Source organism: Macaca thibetana, chromosome 2, assembly GCF_024542745.1.
Source record: "Macaca thibetana thibetana isolate TM-01 chromosome 2, ASM2454274v1, whole genome shotgun sequence".
In the NCBI taxonomy this organism is placed as follows: Eukaryota; Metazoa; Chordata; class Mammalia; order Primates; family Cercopithecidae; genus Macaca; species Macaca thibetana.
The window spans coordinates 168561488-168584595 of record NC_065579.1 but is presented as its reverse complement, the minus strand read 5'-3'; the positions used below and the strand labels follow the sequence as shown (position 1 = coordinate 168584595).

General features: G+C 35.7%; 1 protein-coding gene across 6 annotated transcripts in view; it reads right to left on the bottom strand.

Annotated features, from left to right (window-relative positions):
- CBLB (Cbl proto-oncogene B) overlaps positions 1–23108 on the bottom strand; it is a 213681-nt gene that overhangs the window by 154279 nt on the left and 36294 nt on the right. The window contains exon 1 of one of the 6 annotated variants that reach the window (XM_050778919.1): positions 18253–18357. The exons of the other annotated variants lie outside the window; for them this stretch is intronic. The gene's annotated coding sequence lies outside the window, so the exon portion shown is untranslated. Of the gene's footprint in view, positions 1–18252; positions 18358–23108 lie in introns of those variants that run through there. 6 annotated transcript variants of the gene reach the window in all.

Below are 23108 nucleotides of genomic sequence, written 5' to 3'. Positions count from 1 at the left end.
AAAACTTATAAAAGAACTTTAAACTGTTCCTGTCCCACATCTTTAGTAATATGCGTTTCTCTAAGGACCTGTCTGTGTATTTGTTTTGCAGTCTTTATTTTACAGGTAAGTTGTCCAAGTACTCATTCACCTGAAATTCCATTAGGACAAGATCTGTGTTTTCATAATATAAACTTTACGCCAGTTTCATGCTGTCTACTAGGCTATCTTATGTCATTATACTATATTTATCCAACTATATTCTTAAGTTTCTTGAAGGCAAGAGTCATATTTTGTATTCCTTTGGTTTTGCACCATTATGCTTTGTAAATAGTACACATATAATAAGTGTTCCCTGTAGATAACAAAATCTATGACTTAAATCTCACCATTTGAGCCACCAACAGTAATATGCATTCAGATTAAAGTACACTGAAGAGAATAGCATTAATAGGTATTATTCACTGCAAATATTTCAAAAAAATAAGTATTCATTGTTTATTTGGTTGATTTATAGAAACCAGTTATAGAAATAACGGATACAAATGCTTTCCTGTAAGTTTTTAAATATCACTTTAGGATAAATGCAAGAGGATATTCAAAAATAGGAGCACTGAAAATTAAGAAAAATTCCTAACACTATGTATTACTTAATTGTAGCTTTTAGATTATAAGATCAGAATCACTGTCAGCTGCTTAAAAGACAAAATAACCCACCATTTAGGAACATTCATTCATTCACTTAGCTTATATTTATTGAGTTCAGCTATCTGCGTGCACACATCTGAGCAACAGTGACACAGCAGTGAATGCATAGAAAGATATCTGGATAAACCGATGAAACGGAGAAACAGAAGCAGACAAATATACACATTACACAAATCTTAAAAAATAACTTTGGTTTTATTATACTCAACCTTGTTATAATAACATCAGAAGTAGTTTAAAAAGTATTATGTATATAAACACACATTCCGTCTATGAGGAGCTCAGGAAACAAATATACCCAACACTTGGGTTTCATCATAGGAGATTATTAACATAGACTGAATGACAAGAATGGAATTTCACTCCTTAAAAATTGGATCAACAGTCATTTAACTCCTTGAGCAGCTTAGAAGCTGGCAGATGATTAGCAGGGGGTTACACTACCAGCTCAGTAGATGCTCCCATCACAGAGCCAGTCACTCATGAGTCTACACACAGCACCTTGAGACTTATTTTTTAAACATACATACAGTCTACCAAGAATCACAAGCAAAAGAATAGCCTCATTACCATCTTGGATTTGTTTTTAATCCCAGAATATCTACTAAAAGATCTGCTTTATGCTCACTCTTTTTTATGACTGGTGGAGTCATAAACTCAAAGTCTGAGAGAAAGAAATGTGTATAAACTCCAAGCTGGCCTAGCAAGCTGCCAAACACTGTTCTTATTGTTTTCCTTTACAAATCCTGGTTGGTTATCTACTTTCTCAAACAGACAAGGGATCAGATGGGGGAAAGGTCATGTACACTGTTTAATAATACCTAGAATAACAATAAAGCAATGGTAAACTACACATGTGGTTTTAATGTCCCATTATCATGTTTCTGAAGTGAAAAAATTCAGTGAGAAAAAAAGATGGGACATTTAGAAACAGGGAATCAGCACTCCCTAATAACAAAATATAAGTAGCATAGCAAACTAGCAAGCCTAAAATTCCTAAGGAAACATATTTGTAAACATTAGAAGAAAAAAAGAAACTTTAAAATCTCCACTGTCTTCAAGATGAAATATAAGCTAACCACTTCCACCAAAGACAGAACGCGTACACCCTGAGACCTGCTTGATAGGAGCTCTACAAATTAAGTTAAACTGGTTCTGCTATGAATTTATACTTGTTTAAAATCAATTGGCCTGGAAATAGTGCCAATTCAAAGAGATTTTCTATTGGGAAATGTTTTGCTCTCATCTTATTCAATAAAATTAATTACATTTCCAATTGCATTCACTACAGCATGCTGTTACTAAAATAAAAGTTTCTTGGCCCAAAATCTTTTTTAAAAAAATTTCCTGGTAAAAAAATTAAAATACTTGGATATTTTTTGTGAACCAGATTTACTTAGGCAGTTTAACATTTATTTTTATTTTAAATTCCTAAGAACCACACACTTAAAAAGACATATTCCATAGCCCACCAACTGGCTTATTTTAGTGAAATTACAAAAACAAATCAGAGGTTTTTGCACGGGTATAACTTAAAGCATTTAGGGAAGAAATAGCTAATCTTTATTAAGACTTTAATTCTAAACCTCAAAATAAAAAATCAAAGGGAACCTGCATACTCTTCTGTTTATGCCCAATGATAGATAACTTACCGACCCAATCAATAATATTCCATAGATTCAGAAAATAATTTATAGTTCTGTCATTTTTCTATAATTATAAAAAGTAGGATATATGATATATAATTATTTGCAACACAGAAATGAGTTTGATTTTTAAAAATGAGACTCCAACGCTGAATCAAACTCTATATTAATTTCTTTGTACGAGTAAATGCCTGCTGCTTCCAGGAAACACTAAGTAAGGTTGCCTCCTGATCAATTTTAGACTGTAAGTACTTCATAGGTATAAGTTTAAGATACTACTTAATGCACTAAGTATACATATTTTATAATGTGTATGGTATAGAAACTACATGTTTAAAATATATTAGGTCTCCAGTTTTATTACTACTTTTTATTATCAAAGCAATTAGATACTAGAAGAAAAGCATTAGCAGATATGTATGTGATTAAAAACATTTCTTTTTTATTCTAAAGTGATTAAAGAGTATTTTTCAGGAAACCTTAATTAGGGCTTTCCCTGAATAGTAGAGTACTCCTGCTGGGCAAAAACAAAAGTAGGTTTTTAATTCTAATTTTTGACATACATCCAAGTTGACAGAATTAAGTTTTTTGAGCCATTATAAACACAGTTGGCTAAAAGGCATAGTTAATATCTTTCAATATTGAAGATTAGTCTACATCCAGCACTAATGCTAATGAAAAATCCCAGATATCTGTAGAATTTTATGATAGAATTCATGGCTGTTGGGCAGATAGCAATATACAGTTTAAAAACCAATTATTTCACCTCATGGCCTGGTGGCTTTGAGTAAGTCATGGAAACAAGTCTATAAACTTCTATTATCTTAAAAATGACTGGCCTAAATAAATCATCATTTATCCTCTTAAATATCAGCATTTTCTGACTATGAAAATGAGTCCTAATTTCAATTACAAACTAGTCTTTCAATTGTCAATTATACTTCAATAAAGCTGGAAAGAAAATTAAAATTAAAATTAAAAGTCTTTAAAGGTTTGTAAGGTTATTCCTCCAAGGACCAAAACCAATAATTTATAATTATCACAGAAATATTAGATATATATTTTTGTGATGAAAGAATTACATGAGAAAAACACATAAGCAGCTATACATATGGAACCAATATTACAAGATTTTTATTGTTAGACCTACACCAAAAAACTTCAATAACAAGAAGCCAAGTGTAGTATTCCTCAACTAATCTTAAAAAATTGTGACTGTTTCCTTGTCTTTCTCACTTGCGGAAAATCAGCTTTTCTCCTCCTCAACACTGGCAGGATTGCAATGAAAACCTGTCTTATACGCTGCTTACAAAGCCTATCAGACTTGTCTAATGACAAAGATTGCAGGACAGAAAAAGTTGCTAGAGTTATAATTACCTCTATAATTTGGTTTCAAATGTAGTTCAATGAAGCAATTCTGATTGTTTGCTTGTTTAATTCTTTCTAATGAAAATTTTAAAAAAAGATCATCAGGTTTTTATGCCCAAACACTCATGACTCAGAACTTGAGAAGTCAAAGAGTGAGACTCAAAATCTGAATAGAATTTTGGACAGAATTAAATTCTCCCAAGTAAAGCTTTTGTGTGCTTTATGTTTATATGTGCGTCAAAGATAAGAAAAATAAAATGTGATGGAAAATAAAACAGCATAGAACCCAGATAAGAGGATATTTCAATATACCTAAATCAATTAATCAGTATTACTGAGACTGTTGATTCCCTTTTGTCTATGCAAATGGTATATATAACTCTTTTAAATTCTGTAACAAACCTGAACTCAGTTATTTGTCACAAGAGTAAAGAGACTTTGATGCTACAAAACTAAAATCGTTTAATCAATTATCTTCCACCACTGAATATATTGAAGGAGAATAGTGTAAGTGTACAATATGTACTTAAAGAATGACAGAAAGGATTCATGGAAATATAAATGAATATGGCAGCAAGTTTTGCGGAGTGTCTTGAAATCACTCTTGTGTCCATTCCTTCTTTTGCATTCCTACTGCCATTATCTTCAGTTTAGGCTTCAGTTATTTCTTACTCATCCTACTACAATGTCTTGTTTAGGACCGTCCTCATTACCAATTTCATGATGCTCCAATTTATACTCAACAGTGCTGACAAATTTTCATAAACACACCTCTGGTCATGAAAATTCTCTTCAACTATTCCTTATGTCCAATGAATATGAGAAAAAAATCCATAGTCTAAGATTCAGACACCTACCAGATATGGTCCAACTTATCTCCAGAGCCAAATTTTCTACCCACCCCCCACCCTCTACTGCCACACACCCTTATCTCCTGCCCCTATATCTCACACAGTACAGTCTCTCCACTTCCATCCTTAGCCACTAATATCCCAACTGCTTCCGAAGATGAATTCAAATGCTGGCTACTTCACAAAATACTCTGTAATTAGCCCTGTCAGGCATAAGAAATTCTCTCTCTTCAGAATTTCTTGCTTATACATCTATGAAAGCACTTCCCAGTGCCCATTCATGCAAAATCATACTGTCTTTTGGAAACCTACATTATTGCTCTAATTTAAGAACTCCTAGTGGCCAGGCATGGTGGCTCACGCCTGTAATCTCAGCACTTTGGGAGGCCAAGGCGGGCACATCACAAGGTCAGGAGATCGAGACCATCCTGGCTAACATGGTGAAACCCCGTCTCCACTAAAAAATACAAAAAGTTAGCCGAGCATGTTGGCGGACGCCTGTAGTCCCAGCTACTCAGGAGGCTGAGGCAGGAGAACTGCATGAACACGGGAGGTGGAGCTTGCAGTGAGCCAAGATAGCGCCACTGTACTCCAGCCTGGACGACAGAGTAAGACTTAAAAAGAACTCCTTCAGTGCAGATTGAGATTTAAATCTAGAGAAAATGCTTTGTACACCTGTAGGTACCTACTCTTTATTGAATGAATGATAAAAATATCTTTGTTCTTTTAGAATGTAGTAGTGAAAGGAAAGATAAAAGCATCCATTCTGTTCAAAGGATGATTAGCAAAAAACACAGGAAGAAAGGTTGTTAATGGCTTTATATTACAAATGGAATATCAATGACAATTTCTATCAGTTCCAATGAAACTGAAAGAAATTTCATGATGTATCACTAGCCATTAGAGAAATGCAAATCAAAACCACAATAAGATACCATCTCACACCAGTTAGAATGGTGATCACTAAAAAGTCAGGAAATAATAGATGCTGGAGAGGATGTGGAGAAATGGAATGCTTTTACACTGTTCATGGGAGTGTAAATTAGTTCAACCATTGTGGAAGACAGTGTGGCGATTCTTCAAGGACACAGAACTAGAAATACCATTTGACCCCACAATCCCATTACTGGGTATATACCCAAAGGATTATAAATCATTCTACTATAAAGACACATACACACATATGTTTATTGCAGCACTATTCACAATTGCAAAGACTTGGAACCAATCCAAATGCCCATCAATGTTAGACTGGATAAAGAAAATGTGGCACATATACACCATAGAATACTACACAGCCATAAAAAAAAATAAGTTCATGTCCTTTGCAGGGACACATGTGAAGCTGGAAACCATCATTCTCAGCAAACTATCACAGGAAGAGAAAACCAAAAAACCAAACACCGCATGTTCCCACTCATAAGTGGGAGTTGAACAATGAGAACATACGGGCACAGGGAGGGGAACATCACACACTGGGGCCTGTTGGGGAGTGGGGAGCAAGGGGAGGGATAACATTAGGAGAAATACCTAATGCAGATGATGGATTGATGGGTGCAGCAAACCACCATGGGACAAGTATACCTATGTAACAAACCTGCACGTTCTGAACACGTATCCCAGAGTTTAGTATATTTTTTAAAAAAGAAATTGTATGATGTCATCTGATCTTGTTTTTCTCTTTGCAAAACCATGAGATTAGTAAAAATTAGTAAACTGATTTTAAAAAGTGAATAAATTGGCTGCTCCAAAATCACATGAAAAAAACCTGTCAACTAATTTTTTCTAAACCATTTAGAAAACTACTAAGCAGGCAATTTCATATTTAGTACTTAAGCTATCCTTTCTTCAAAAGCTTGATTTTGCAATGTTAAGCTCCTGGTTCTAAGGTTACAGGTACATTAACAGAACTCTCACAAATCCTCACAATTACTCACTAATCCCCATGCTAAAAAAATACATTTTTAAATAATAAAAGCACTCCAGAAAGTAGTTTACAAAAAAGAGAAGCAAAATGCAGCATTTTTGAACTACAGGAGTAAACAGTGCATACAGTAAATTCTACTTTACATGTTCATGTACACGGCTGTTCAACTAATATAAAGTTAAGTACTTTTTAAAAACAAAGTCTTTATTTGAAAGTTGAAGTATCACCTACTTAATCAATTAAATCAATCATCAAGTTTACTGGGTACCAAAATATGGGCCCAGCACTGCTGCAGTGGATACCAAAAAGTACATGGTCTCTTATCAATGGAACCAACCTTTCATCTTTAGTGACAAGTCTACCACAATTCTAAGTAATGTTTTAAAAAAAAAAAAAGGATATTTTGATATACATCAGTATCCATGCTCTTAAAAGTGAAGACAGGTTCAGCAAAAGGACAAATCAGCAAGGCCTGAAGCCTCATGGAAAAGCTAGGACAGGAATTGGGTGTGTAGGATGAACAAATTTCAGATGAGTGGGTGAAAAAAATCATGACCAAAAGCACAGAGGCAAGAATTAGCATGACATGTTTTTAGAATTATGAAGGCATGAAAATGAGATGAAGACAAGTCTGGAGTAGTGAGAAATAAGATGGCACATGTAAAATAAACCAGATTAAAAAGAAGATAATTAATCTTTCACAAGAAAAGCAAATGCCCAGAAGGGGATTAAAGTGTTAAAGACTTCTCTAGCCTTAGCACATTGGGGAGCAGGATACTAGAAGGCCAGCCGTTATCAGTAATCTTGTCACGAGTAAGGGAAGGATGAAATACCACAGTTGCAAGGACAGGGGACAAGAAGGAGCAGCAAAGATTATTTTTAAGGGAGAGGAGATTCTAGCACTCGGGACTAACTGAAGATGGTAAAGAGAAGAAAAGGATGAGTAGCCATGGGTGACTTGAAGCTAGAGGACACTAAAAGAAAAAGCCTTGGAGAATACTGGCATTTAGGAGGATGAAACCCTACAAGAGGAATGCAGATGAAGTAGTTTAGAAGAACTAAGATAGACAATGTCACTGAACACTAGAGTAGTAAATATTCTGAAAACTATTGGGAGATGCAACAGAGCCCAAGCCACTGAGTTGAACAATGAGGCCGAATGAAGCCTTACTTGAGCAAGTTCTGAAAACTGTAACATACCAAAGCTCATATCTAAGAAATAACTGAAGGCATTAGTTGTGAGAAAAGACAGTTGTGTATGACACTAGTCTGGCAATAAAGGCAAGCAGAAAAGTGGCTACTGTAGGTTTTCAGGTTAGTGTGAGAAAGATGCTGGTATTTAGTAAGTATTTTGTGTATCTGAGGTATTATATAAATAAACATAAAGCAAAGTACATCGACACAACCAACAAAAGCTACTTTGCATTATTAAGTTTTATGTCTTTCAATTTATTATTTTAAATCATGATGATGAAACTTGTTTCCTGGAATAAAACACACTAGTGAAAATAAACAATTTTTTCCCAAAAGATGTAATTATATTATCTTGTTTGAAATTCTGGTTTCCAGAAATCCATGTGCTTTCCTTTAAATATGTCACAATATTAAAGTGGCTTTTTCAAAAACACCACAAATTTCATCAAAATTAGTGAAAACTTATCCCAAAGAAACTTCTCAGAATGATTATTCCAAAGAATGGACACCAATAAATTTGTAATAATAAAATGTATTTATAGGCCTAATCATGTAAAATCTAATCCTAGACTTAAAAACAAAAGCATCAAATTTAGCAAATAAGCTATTAATTTTAATGGTTCATGACCATTAACAATCGACATTTACGGAGATTATACATTCACATTGATAAAAAGAAAGCTTGAGACATAAAATTCCCAGGTACTTACAATACAGTTAGGGCAACTAGAAGGATATTTAAAAAGTAATGAAATGGGGTTCATGTTAATAATATTCCCTACTGAAAGTACCAGAGCAATTTAAAAATAAGGCACAATGACTACATAGCTTCTTCACCTCAATGAAAATGCTAAGAAATTGCAGTGAAATTTATGAAATTAAGGCAACTTAATTTAAGTTAAAAACTCAAACTTACCAGCAAAAAAACATGAATAATTTTTACTTTTTATAGTAAGTGTATTATAATGCAACTGTATATTACCACTGAATTTAATGCAAATGCTGTTTACCTAAATCTAAGAGAAACTGCAAGAATTCATCAAACAATAAATTAAATATGAAAAACATACAGATGTTCAGAAAAACAGATTGTGAAGATTAGTTTTATGCAAAATTCTAAGAAGAGTACGCAACTATTTTAACCTATTCTATTACTTCAAAACCTTTAGTAGTTTATGAATATAGGATATAGAAAAATCAAAGTCTAGAGACTTAATTTGTAAAAATAATATAAAATGGCTACATCAGTAAGCGAAACTATAGTGAAAAAGTCTGTTTTAACTTAACTGTCTCTGACTTAACTTCATAATTACATCTGTGAATCTGCAAATAGAACTTCTGCGTATGTGTAGTTATACAATAACTCCATTCTGCTTCAAGCATACTTTGCAAAATGTTAGATATAACTTAAATCTAGCTTCATATATCAGTAAAATATAGTTAACAATGGCGAAAACACTTGAAAAGTAAATATGAATATTTAAGTTGGAGTATAAACTAACAGATTCATCAAAACACATAATGAGGCCGGGTGCAGTGGCTCGCACCTGTAATCCCAACATTTTGGGAGGCCAAGGCAGGTGGATCACCTGAGGCAAGGAGTTCGAGACCAGCCTGGCCAACATGCTAAGCCCCTGTCTTGCTGGGCATGGTGGCTCACGCCTGTAATCCTAGCACTTTGGGAGGCTGAGGCAGGTGGGTCACGAGGTCAGGAAATCGAGACCATCCAGGCCAACACAGTGAAACCCCATCTCTACTAAAAATACAAAAAATTAGCCAGGCGTCGGGGTGGGCGCCTGTAGTCCCAGTTACTCGGGAGGCTGAGGCAGAAGAACCGCTTGAACCCAGGAGGAGGAAGTTGTGGTGAGCTGAGATTGTGCCATTGCACTCCAGCCTGGGCAACAGAGCAAGACTCCACCTCTCAAAAAAAAAAAAAAAAAAAAACAAAAAACAACACCATAATGAAGGGAAAGTAGGATGTATAGAAACAATTCAATTTCTCCTCAAAAGTGATGAGTAGTATTTTGTTGTTTTGTTTCGTTTGTTTGTATCTTTGCTCTCATTTCTAGAAATGTGATATCAGAACTTTGCAGGAATTGATATGAAGCAAAATTCATTCAATGGACACCATGCTTCCTTTCAGTTGGACTCACTCTCTACCAAAACTTCATTGATATACAATTTTCCTACTACTACATGGAGAAATATATTCCTAAAATGAAAATGTTACCTTTATACCTGTATGTAATATCCCACTTATCCTACATGTGTCAGGGCAGCAGTCCCCAACTATTTTGGCACCAGAGACTGGTTTCATGGAAGACAGTTTTTCCATGGACTGGGGGCATGGGGGATGGTTTCAAGATGATCCAAGTGCACTATATTTATTGTGCACTTGATTTCTATTATTATTACATTGTAATATATAATGAAATAATTATACAACTCACCATAATGTAGAATCAGTGGGAACCCTGAGCTGGTTTTCCTGAAACCAGACGGTCCCATCTGGGGGTGATGGGAGACAGTGACAGATCATCAGGCACTAGATTCTCTTAAGGATAGCATAACCTAGATCCCTCACATGCACAGTTCACAACAGGGTTCACACTCCTATGAGAATCTAATGCCACCACTGATCTGACAGGAGGCGGAGCTTAGGTGCTAATGTGAGCAATGGGGGGTGGCTGTCAATACAGATGAAGCTGCCCTCATCGCCCACCACTTACTTCATGCTGTACGTCCAGTTCCTGATACTGGTATCGGTCTGTGGCCCAGGGGTTAAGGACCCCTGTGTTAGGGTTCAGAAAGAAGCAGTTAGCAGAAAGAATTTAAAGTAGTAGAAGCAAGAGTTGGGGGCAGGGGTAACATTTACTTAGAATCTAAGAAAATATTTGTAATATGTAAATGAACAGTACAGCCAAGATATCAAAGCTCATGCTCAACAATAAGCAATTCTACTCTGCCACTTACTTCCTTCTTTGTTCCTATAGTGACTAAGGAAAATAACCTGTCCCAGCTTAGAAAAGTATCATTTGTTTTAAACCCCTCCCATAATTAAGTTGAATGGATTTTACACACACACCAGATAAAAATGTAAAACCTCAAAGAGCACAGAAAGAAATTCTTCAGAATTTTTTAAATTTTATACCATAAAATCAAGAAAATGTATGAGAGAAAAACTAGACTATGTACTACTTCTAGGAAATGAACAGAACTATTAGCCTGAATATTAATTTTGCTTAAAAAGTCCTAGGATGTTCGTTCTCTATCTTCACTATTTTCTGTTCCATTTTGTTCTTCACTCAAAATTTTAGTTTTATAAAAACTAAAAATTCAACATTTTAATGGAAATTTGTAAAATCTGGTTTTAAAAAATGTTACCTTTTACCTATATCCTTGGAGGTAGCATATAAATTGATGGGTTGTGAAGTACCATAAGAGACAATGATCCCCAACACTTACATTTTGTATGTAAATACCAAATAAGAAGTAAACATCATATTGTTTCTGTTTTACCAAATTTATAGGATGAAGAAAATTGATCCATGTAGTTGCTCTGTCCCTTACATCCAAAAACAAAATACATCCAAACACCAAATAATTAAGATACCTAGCTAACATTATTCTACAATCCTAGTCCTTTAAAGATCAGATATCTATCTATCTATCTATCTATCTATCTATCTATCTATCTATCTATCACCTACTATTCAAATGGTGATACAACTGCCTAAGAGATCCATAAATCTTTCAATGCCAAACCGTTCAAAGGCTTACACATTCACCTTCCTAAAAGTCAAGTGTCAGAGCAAATGATCTAATCAGTCCTTTCTAGTCCTAAAACAGGTAGTAGACCATCACACAAACCAGGCTATTGAGTAAGTTAAAATTTCACAGTAAGGGTACAGGTTCACATAAACACTACTGCCAAAACAAAACAAAAAGAAATTTTTGCAGGGCAGGTAGAAAAAGAACCTGATTACAAAGGTCAGGGCTTTTGAGAAGTGCCAGTGCCAAATGCACATTTGGACTTTCCTCTTTGAACACACAAGAAAGTACTGCAATCATCCAACCTATGACCCTGGCTTTCTCAAGATTGCCAGGGATTGAAATATTTATAAAAACAAAAACAGGATTTGTGCTCATTGATTTCTCCTTTCTTCATCAACTAATGTTTCATCATTTCATATCTTTTCCCAACTTCTTCCCTTCCACCTCAGAGGAAGAAACAGCTTCTTATTTTCAAGGTCATGATTTCATCCCTTCTCATTTCTTCTCATAGTTCAAATATAAATGAACAGAGATGTGAAGCCTGTGCCTGTGTGTATCTCTGTTTGCCTCAAGTTATGATACTAAACACATCTTTCCGAACCTTAACATTTTTTTTGCTTGTTCCATACCAGCATGTATAAATATGGCTCACTATATTTAAAAATGGAAATGTTTCATATTATGGATGTATAAGTTATTTAACCAATTGTCACTGTTATAAATTATAACATTATTATTTATCATTATCTTTTATTCATTTGCAACTATAATATGAACATATATGGTGTACACACACACATATACAATGGCAGTGTTGAACCAATTTATCACCAAATTACACTTTTGAATGGGATAACATGTCTAAGTATTTATAAATGCAAGAGGCACAGAAAAGCTGCTCAAGAAAAGCTGGCTGAATGTGAAAGAAATAAAATGCCTTAATGATTCTAAGGCCTTCTAGTCATCTAACACCTCTAATTGCTCAGGTCCTATTCTTAGGATGAGCATTCTAACAGGTGAAGTTTCTACGTCTTTTCATGGCTGGTCAATTCTGGAACTAATCGGTACTCTCTATTTTAGGTACTATGAATTGGATCTCCCTCTTCTTTTGAAAGTGAACTAAAATAATGTTCCCACTCAGTTACATCCGGTGGGAGGTTGTATCTGTTCTAGCACACTCGGGGCCAAACTAAACAAACAAATCTAAAATAGAGTGAAGGGATAACACTAGGACCTTTTTAGATATGCATGGGAAAATCCGCCTCCCATTTAAATGGTCTTCAGTCTGCTCTACTACTCTTAGTACCCAAATAACTCTATCCATTTTGTTTCACTTTTCCTTCTTGTGTTTTCTTTTAAAAGCAACATTTAGTTAATGAACATATATTGCTAATATTATTCACATCTCACCCAGTAGCACTGTCTACGGAAGTGAACAACAGCCTTCAGGTACATCAGCATTTTCTGCTATCTATAACTTCACTGCTCCCTAAATCAATCAAACAAACAAACATAGTTGCTTCCCCAGAATGGCATAGAGAAGGCTCTCAAGTCTTGCCCTTTTCACAATACGCCCTACCTTGTTAACATGCTATCTTTGTGCTGCTTTTGTTCCTGTTTATGGCTCAGAAAAGTACTTGTTTATAGAATCCGTTCAATGCCCTATTCATCCCCAGAAGTTAAGTGTGCTGAAATTAAAAGTCTCTGCTTGAATTTGATAAGTGAAATGACAGAGGACAGAAGGTTTAAACAGCTTTATCTTAGGCTCCTATAAAAGGTCCTAAAATGCAAACATTGTCTCTGACACTCTTTCTGCTTCTACTGAAAATAGATGGCAAGTTTGAACTTCACTGAAACAGCTGTTTCTGTTAGGATCAGTGTCACTGACAAAAAAACCACACAGAATCGGGTGACCCTGAAACAGAAGGCTCCCTGGCCTAATCTCATGGACGCTTCTCTTGGAGACCTTCCGCCCACACAACGTACGGGAAGGGAGAGAAGGAATGGCTTCCCCTCCAGACTGAACCATCAGGATTTGTATTTCTCTTGCTACACCTGTCTCCCTTAGCAGTCACAGCAGTTGAGCATATACATTTTCATATCACAAACTATTTTCACAACACTAGAAGAGAATCTTGAGTTCAAAATAATCAGTTTAAGAAACAAATAGGAGATTCATGTTATTTGGTTAGCTTAACCTACTTCCAAATCAATCATTCTATTCCAAATCCTGCCCTGACCCAGTCACCAGCACCCTTTGATAAACAACTTATTGCTTTGCTGCTGGTTATTCTTCCCACTGCTTGCAAGGTCTGAGTCATGGACCTCAGCAATCTTGACCTTTGAAAAAGGGAGGCTTTTCTGTCTGGGCCACAATTAGCATCTTTATTTTAAGTAGCAACTAATCTCTTGTGTTGAGCTCTAACTCGCCAGGGTCCACGAACTCTGCACCCAGAAATTCTCCATACCAGAGTACAAAGCACCTACACGGCTCTCTTGAGCTTCCATTCTCACAATTTCTCCATCACTTTCTTCCTTCTTATGCCCTCAAACTCAACCCTACCAAGCTGACTCTGCATCTCCCCACTGTGTTCTATTTTATTCTTTAAAAGAATCCAAAGAAACTCTGACATTTCTCCCTCACATTCCCATCTTTCCCTACTTCACCCTTTTGAACTCACAGGTTCTCCAAAACTCCTCTACTTTCCTAACTTTCGTCCCCATCATCAGTCCTCCTGAGAAGCAGGCAGTGAAGTGGGAATCCTGAACGTAAGCTTGCTGGTGTTTCCTTCCTGTAGCCTCAGCATTCCCCAAACTCCAGATTTATAGGTTGTTAAATCCACCTGAGCTGCTTCTGCAGTCCTGCTCACTCTTCAAGGATCCATGTAGGGTGGGGTCCTGATAAGAAAGACAGGTCGCTACAGTCTGTCTTTACAGTACAATTGTAGGCCTAAAGGGCTCTGTAACACGTACTATTGGTGGAGACTGTTACCATGGATGCAAAGTCAAATCTTAAACACCTTCACTGCTTATGCTTGTAAAATGGACTATAGCTTAGGTTTTTGTCACCCAAGCAAGGCGACTTTAGTTAACAAATATGCACCTGGAACCTAAACCAAGTACCACATATTTCTGTCACATAAGAGGACTGAATATCATAAACACAGCCTTAGGTCAGGAGGACTGTGGAGTAGAGTCTGCCTGACTTTAGTGAACTGCAATCTCCCCATCTGGGCCCCCTTCTTCTTTGTGCCCTTCCCTGATGCCAGCAGTGCCAGGGCAGAGTAAGTGCTCAACAAATAATCACTGAAGGAACTGATGAATAAATAAGTTAATAAAAATTTGAGATTACAGTAGATTAACAATAGCAGATTTTACTGTCATGTATCTCTTGCCTCAGCTTTTAGAGTAAAAACAACTCCTCATTAAATTGTTTTAAAGGCACAAAGTGCTTTGCCATTAGTTGAAATTTGTGTCCGCTTTTGCCTGACTCTTCCTGATGAAAATATATAAAGGCTGGAATATAAAATAGCATATCACTATCACAGACTAATGTTAAGCATTTACTTTCCAGTACAATAAACAATGTACCAAAGATAGACCCCAATTTTTACACTTGTTATTTCATTTCAAATCAGAACAGCATTTTTGAGAGGATTTTAATGACATACAAATTCCTAAAAATTAAACAAAATCAATTAGTGAGATTTAAATTCTTGAGAAGATAGCTTCAATTAAGCTCCTAAACAATTTCCTTGACTTTTGAAATTTAACGTCAAACACACTGACGTTTGAAATGGCTCCAGGCCGGGCGCGGTGGCTCAAGCCTGTAATCCCAGCACTTTGGGAGGCCGAGGCGGGTGGATCACGAGGTCAGGAGATCGAGACTATCCTGGCTAACATGGTGAAACCCCGTCTCTACTAAAAATACAAAAAAACTAGCCGGGCGTGGTGGCGGGCGCCTGTAGTCTCAGCTACTTGGGAGGCTGAGGCGGGAGAATGGCGTGAATCCGGGAGGCGGAGCTTGCAGTGAGCCGAGATCACGCCACTGCACTCCAGCCTGGGAGACACAGCGAGACTCCGTCTCAAAAAAAAAAAAAAGGAAATGGATCCAACATGACACAGCTCCAGCATGAAAGCATGACATGGATCCAGCATGTCCCCAATTTTGTTTATGCGGACTCAAGTTAATTGTACAACTCATGTAGTGCTATAAAATAGTAAATACTTCAAAATAATCCATTAGCTCCTTGATCAGAGAAACGAACACACAAACATTTACTAAATATACAAAATGCTCTATTAAGTCATTCATAAAGAAGTAATAAAACTATATAACAAGGCAGAATAAAACATGATCTTATTTTCAAAAAAGATAAAATATTAAATAAGATATGCTATCCTAGAAACACTTTAGCTTTTCGGTATAAAATCCAACAAATTTCTTACTCCACTCTCCAGTCTTTACCGTCATCAAACAAACTATATTAATCATTCATAGGCATTTTAAATGGTGTCACTTCACCGCTTAAGAATGCACAACGGTTTCCGACAGCTTTTGTAAGATCAAATCTATATTCTTTAGCCCTCTATTATTTTGCCCCCAACTTCATCCACCCTTTCATCCTATTGTACCATTCTCTCAAATACTCTTCATAATATAAAGACATACATTGACATCTATGTATGCCAAGAAGCCTTGGCAGAAAAGGCTTTCAAAAATAAACAGAAGAGCAATGATACACATGATGCCAATGCACCCAGAGAATCCCATTACTGCTCCTAGGACCAGGAGATAGGGGCTGTGGTATTAGAGGATTTTCTATACTGGTATGAAAGGAAATGTTCCCTCAACTTTCTCATTCATATATAAAATGAATTTTAAAACATAAATGAATCCCAGACAAGAAAGACTATGTGTGTTCACTCCCTGGTTTTCTTCAAAATGCAAGATGTGTGGTATTTACATACACTTACAGCTATGCATACAGAATGTGATGGAATTTAGCACAGCCACAAATATAGAGCTTTGACAGGACACCAAGAGTAGGACACACATTGTTCCTGTAATATAATATGGCACTCCTTTCAATTTTTCTCCACCTAGAGCTTCACACATAGATTACAATGATTCTGGCAAGGGTAGGGTATTTCAACACAATGAAACATAACTAAATAACTTGGAACCAAATGTTGTCATTCAGTGAAGCTATATTCCATCCCCAGAGTAACGATGTAAGTAACCTTCTGGACTAAAAATGACAAACCAATGCTTTCTGAAAATTTCTCATTCATCATTATGAAACTTTTTTTTTCCCTGGTACTCATCTCCCACACAGAAGTTGGTTCCCATAACACTCACAATTTCTTGTAAGTGTTATTACTTAGTCTAAAAGGTTGCAAAGCATAGGGCATTTTTCCATCCATTACAATATAAACTCATAAACTCCCCAAGCAAGTAATTGAATTTTACCAGTGTGTGTGTGTTCAAAAGTTAACGCCAGCTCTCTGTTAAGGTCCCTGTACTCCCGTGGACTGGCCAGGCAGCACTTTACCAGCACTGGCCCAGACACTAGCCAAAGGCAGAAAGGGGAGGGAAAGACATGAGGGAGGAAGACAAAGAAAGGGAGGCAAAGCAGACACAAAGATTTAAGACAGGAAATTTAGATTACCAAGAGACAGCACTCTGTTTATGCCTCAAATGGGTCATAACATCTAACAGTTACAGATAGTCACAAAATGGTTTAATACTGAATAACTATGTAATATAAAAGCAGTATTAGCATGAATCCAGTGGTTGCTCTGAAACAAGATATAGCTAATAATGTTTTATTTCACATGAAAATGCCTTTACATATTATGCAAATTTGAAACTTAAACCTCAAAAAAATACAGCAGAAATGGTGAATTCTGCCAGCATGGTAATGTATTTTATACAAAGTTTTGGCTAAGTGTGACACAGAATAATACTATCTGATGCTGATGTTTATTTCCTTCTTGCCTAAGCAAAGCAGCTCTAGTCTATGGAGAAGGCAAGGACTTAGGCTCCTTCTCCATTGAAGTTCTGCCATCCCTGTTCCATCACCTTCCTTCACATCCCTGTTCCATCACCTTCCTTCACATGGCTGAGATGACTCATAACCTTGTTCACATTCTAGTCAGCAGGGAGCAGGAAAAAGAAGAAGGAGTGGGCATGTGGCTTCCCTTTAAGGGCATGATCTAGAAGCTGCACAGCTCACTTCTACTCACATCCAATTCATCAAAATTTGCTCACAGGGCCACATCAGCAACATGTGAACCCAGGAAATGCTATCTTTACTACGGACGGATAACAGTGGGGAAATATATAATGATAGGAAAGGGACAAAATGGATTTTGGAAGCAATTAGCAATCTTTAATACAGATATCAAAGGAAATGACAAAATAATATTCATTAAATATTAAATGATGCTTCACTGAGTGGATTAAGCTAAGTTCGAATAAGATTTTTAATTTCTGTCTTTTCTTAAAGGAGAAAATATTAAGATAGATGCCAAAATACTTGAAAGGTAAGATTATGTAAAATACTAAACATTTTCTAAACTAACAAAATAAGTATATTTTCCAATTTTAGTTCCACACATTTTTTAGCATAAAATAGAAAAGAAATAAATATGCACTAATAAGTTTAAATGATTTCACTCTTGACCCTAGGGCAAAATACTATCTTTCCTTGAGTCATGAGTTTATAAGAGAGATGATTATACATAAAATATAAACTGAAATAATTTTACAAATAAACTTTATTTTTCAAACACAACCTACTTGATTTTAACAAGAAACTGTAGGTCTAAGGTAGCTCAGCCCTGAGTCCAGAAAGGTCAAAGGAAGTTTTACACAATGTTCTCTCGGGACTTTTCATGACATCACCTACAAAGACAGTTCAAGAAGGTGAGAAAACACTTCAACCACAGTGGAACAGAAGCTTCTAGGAACCTCTATACCACATTTCTAGACCAGAAAATTTAACATATATAATTTGCCACAATTCTTTTTAAGTTACAGTCTTCCTTCTTCCTAAATACAAAAAAAGATTTCAGTAACAATCAGTTCGCTTTTTTATCCCCTGTCCTCCCATGTAATAACTGCTGATGAGATCCTGAAATATTCCCCAAAGTAATGAAAAAAAAATTTTAAATACCCAGTTCATATAGCTCCTACAATATGCCTACTTTTAGGAAACACAAGTTACTTTTCTAATCTGGTTTTGTAGCTTATGAAAAAAATAAACATTCTTGAATACACAGGTAAAATAAAATACACAGGTAAAATAAATGGAATGAATACTGCTTGTCTTTCCATAAAGATGTTTTGTCACAGTAAAGGCAAGATCCACTCTCACACACAAAACTGCAGCTATCAGCTGGGTGTGGTGACTCATGCCTGTGATCTTGACACTTTGGGAGGCCAAGGCAGGACAAATGCCTGAGCCCAGGAGTTCAAGACCAGCCTAGGCAACATGGCGAGACCCTGTCTCTACAAAAAATAAAAAAATTAGCCGGGCATAGTGGCATGTACCTGTACTCCCACTTACTTGGGAACCTACTTGGAGACTGAGGCAGGAGGATGGCTCGAGCCTAGTAAGTACAGGTTGCAGTGAGCTGTGTTCATGCCACCGCACCATAGCCTGAGCGACAGAGCAAGACTCTGTCTCAAAAAAAAAAAGAAAAAGAAAAAAAAAAAGAAAAAAAACTGCAGCTATCTTTATAATATAGAGGAAGATCTTCTAAAATCAAATTTTTATATTTTTTCTTCTACATTATTATAATTTTGAAATACTTCTTTATATTTCTAGTTAATTATCCTACTACAAGAAAAATACTTGCTATGGAAAGCCATGATTAAAAGCGTAAATCATCTATTATATGTATTTGAAGTGGTATCTTCAAATAGTTTTAATTTAAAGGGATATCTCATTTTATATGTAATTAGTCAGCACACGTATAAACACAATGATCCCAACTGTCAGATGTATTTTATTTGCTTCCCTTTTCACTAGAATTCTTACTCTGGGGAATTCCAGTGCCTCAGGTGTTAAGAAATAAATGAGAGCAAAGAAGGAGTGACGTAAAGTTATCACACTTTCTACCTCCTCCCTTGCCCCTGCCCCAGTAATGCATTGCTGCCAACATCAAAACATCTTGGAAGGCTGTCCATGGTATCGTTACCTTATAAATCCCCATAAACCACGACGAGAAAAGCCTATTATTAATAAATAAATAAAGCCACATAATATGTGTTCAAAATTGCCTAATAAGGTTGTCCATTGTTTACATGACAGACATTTAGATCCTTGTACCCTGTACTTAATTTCCTACCGGAAGCAATATTTCCTATCAAAGACTTTTCCTTTGTTGTACGTAATAATTTCCCCTGACTCAGCACTATGAGGATCTGAATGTTTTTCTTCTGTTACAGGAAGTGTTGGTAACCTGAATACAGAATCAATCTTATAAAGCATCATATAACAAGAAAGATCAGTCAGACTTAGTTGTGAAAGACAGAAGACAGATTAAAAACTAGGTATTTTTTATTGTTGTCTTAAAAGACCAATTTCTATATCTAAAAGTTTGTTTCCAATAAATAAGTAAATAACTTACAGTCTAAGATTAAGTTGTAAAGTTTAAAAACAGTAAAAATCTGTTTATATAATTTCAGAAACAGAATTATTATCAAGTAAGAAAGTCAGACACATGCCATGTAAAAGAAAGCTTATCTAAAGAGTAGCCTAATGTGAAGTACAATGTCTACTTCTCCTTCGATTAAAGCATAATGAACAAAACCCACCAAATTTATGTCAAACTCTGTTCTCAAAAGTTGGTCAATTCATTCATTCAGATTTTAACTAATTACACATTTTACATATAGCATGTAGTCTAGTGTAAATATAAAACATAGGAAGCACCAAAATTATAAGTCAGTGACACCAAACTTCTAAGTGACTAGAACTCAGCTGATGAGACACAGCTAACATGAAATATCCAAAATGCAAAACCTTGTCATTTAAATATGAAATTGCATGGTACACAGAGTAACTTCCTTTCTTGTTTTATTTTTTCTGATATATACTTCCCCCAAACCAGATCATAAACATAATCATGTTCATGGTTGAAAAATCAGAAGAGCAGAAAAGTATAAAAACTAAACCACAATCCTTCAATTCCTACACTCCTGAGATATCCAGCACCAAAGAACCACAATACAATATGCTTTCACATACTTCTAAGCTAGGCATGTACTCCCATTCCTTTAAAATATCTTCCATGACATCTTTTCCTGCTTATGTCTCCTACCTGAGCATTAGCTTAGGGAATAACTCAAATACATTTCCCCATTGAAAGCACGGGGACCTCCAGGTGGGCTCAGATCCCCAGGTGGGCTCAAATGCCATCCGCTGTGATTCCTGAACATTCTGAGCTTCCCTCAACTAGAAATGGGAACCTGAAGCATCAAGATAGAACTGTCTCTACACCACCAACTACAATGTTCTGACAAAAAGTAAAAGCCAAAAAATGCTCAAGTTCTAGCACTTGATTATTCAGAAAATGCTTCAAGAATGAGAACTTCGATTATACTTTGAAAGACAGTTAAAATTAGTTGGGGGAGAAAATAAATCATCAGAAAATGTTCACAATACTAACTGTGACAACCTATTTGATAGGATGGTCAAAAAAGACCCATCTAAGGAAGTGATATTTACACTTAGATCTCTAAGCATAAATTTTTAGGGGAGGTCTTCCCTCCCCTAAAAATATGTAGAATCAAAAGAAAAACTTTTCAGGAAGGCAAAGCAATTTGAGGAGGCAACAAGTAGAACATACCTTGTAACTGAAATTAGACAAGTGAGGCTGAAGTTTAAATGTTAAGAGTAAGCAGGAAAGTAACACATTATGTTTTTTAAATTATTTCCAATTAAGGGAACGAAATAAAAATACACAGAGGGATACTGAAAAGAAGGAAAAGAAGCTTGCGGCCGAAATGCTAGTCAAAGTAGTTTCAGATTCATACAACAGGCAATAATTTTTTTTTCAATTATTATAAAAATAGAGCTGGCATAATTATTAAAGCAATGGATGAAAATTCTTTAAAGAAGGTATAAGGTAATGCCCAAAACTACTGACCTGTTTGATGAAAAGAGATATGTGCCATAAAAAGACTCCCATATACAATATACAACCCATATGCAACTAATAAACTACCCCAATGGTACCTTTGTTACAGGAATTTTGAAATTTTAATTTCCATTAAGAAGAAAATATAACATGAATCAGGATAAATAACAAACATCAGGTTCCAATTTCATGCTTCTCAGTAAAACTTTTAAATATGCTAATCTTCAGCAGTTAATGTACAGCAAATAACTGTGGAAAGTGGTTTTACTTATAACTCTGATACTTCAGTTCTACACAAAAACAGATTCTAGATGCTGGTTCTAATTACGGATCAGCAGGCAAAGAATGATGCATGTGGCTCTAAGACCCTCTTCATCCTTTTTAAAATGTCACATGAAAATACAATCCACAGCTGATTAAAATAAGTACCTCTCGACCATACCAGATTGACAGGTCCAGCTTAAGTTTCTCTGGCTTTATCACTATTAAATTTCTTCTTTCATCTCCAGAAAGAAAACAAAACTGAACAAAACAAAAACAAACCATCAACACCTCTTGTCCCTATAAAGGTCTAACAATGACTGCCAAGTTTTATGGTGCTCACTAAACAGGATGTAGATCAAGATGAATGCATATCTATCCTTCATTCCTTCAATCTGTATTGAGTACCTACACCGTGTTGGAAATGAAGTAGGCGCTGTGGTGAGAGTGGTGAAGAAAACGAAGAAGCAGAAATTGTGACAGGCCCTGGAAAGAACAGAGCAGAATACCATGAGATAAAATAATGTGTCCAAACATTTAATGATGGGTCAGGGAAGGCCTCTCTGAGGAAATGACATTTAAGTTATGCTGTGAAGGATGTGTTAGGTAGCTGGAAAAAAATCGGGCACATGAAGCCTCAGATGTGGAGGTCCTAAAGGCCTGAAAAATTGAAAAATGATGTGAGTGGATAAAGATGGAAGACCTGAGGGAGAGTGTCATGAGATGAAGCTAGAGAGGTAGATGATGAAGAAATATGAATGATTAAACCCTTCATATGAGTAAATAATGCTTTTTGTCTTCTTACTTCTCTAGGTTATAGCCATCGCAGTTTCCATTCATTCTGATCACATAATCTTGAATAATGAGAATGAATTTGAAGACTAGCAAACACTGCAACTTATTCTCTAACAAATAATTACAACTCATTCTGCACGATTCCGAAGAACATTCCAGAATCCTGCTTCAGGCAGAATAGTGAAGGCAGAACAAATATCTCTCTCTGAGACGGACAGGCTTATTTATTTCTATGATCAGTTAAAACTAAAGATAAAATTAGAGACTTTATTGTAAGCATAAAAACTAGAAACTTTCACTTTTTTTTTACAACACATTTTGCTTTCAAAGTGACACTCAAAAAGATATTTTCTCTTGTTGCTTGCAACCAGTTTTGTTTTCTGAATAAGAAATGCTGTTAATATTTATTTTCAGTACTTAGGGGTATTATAAATATAAATGAGTTTAATTCTG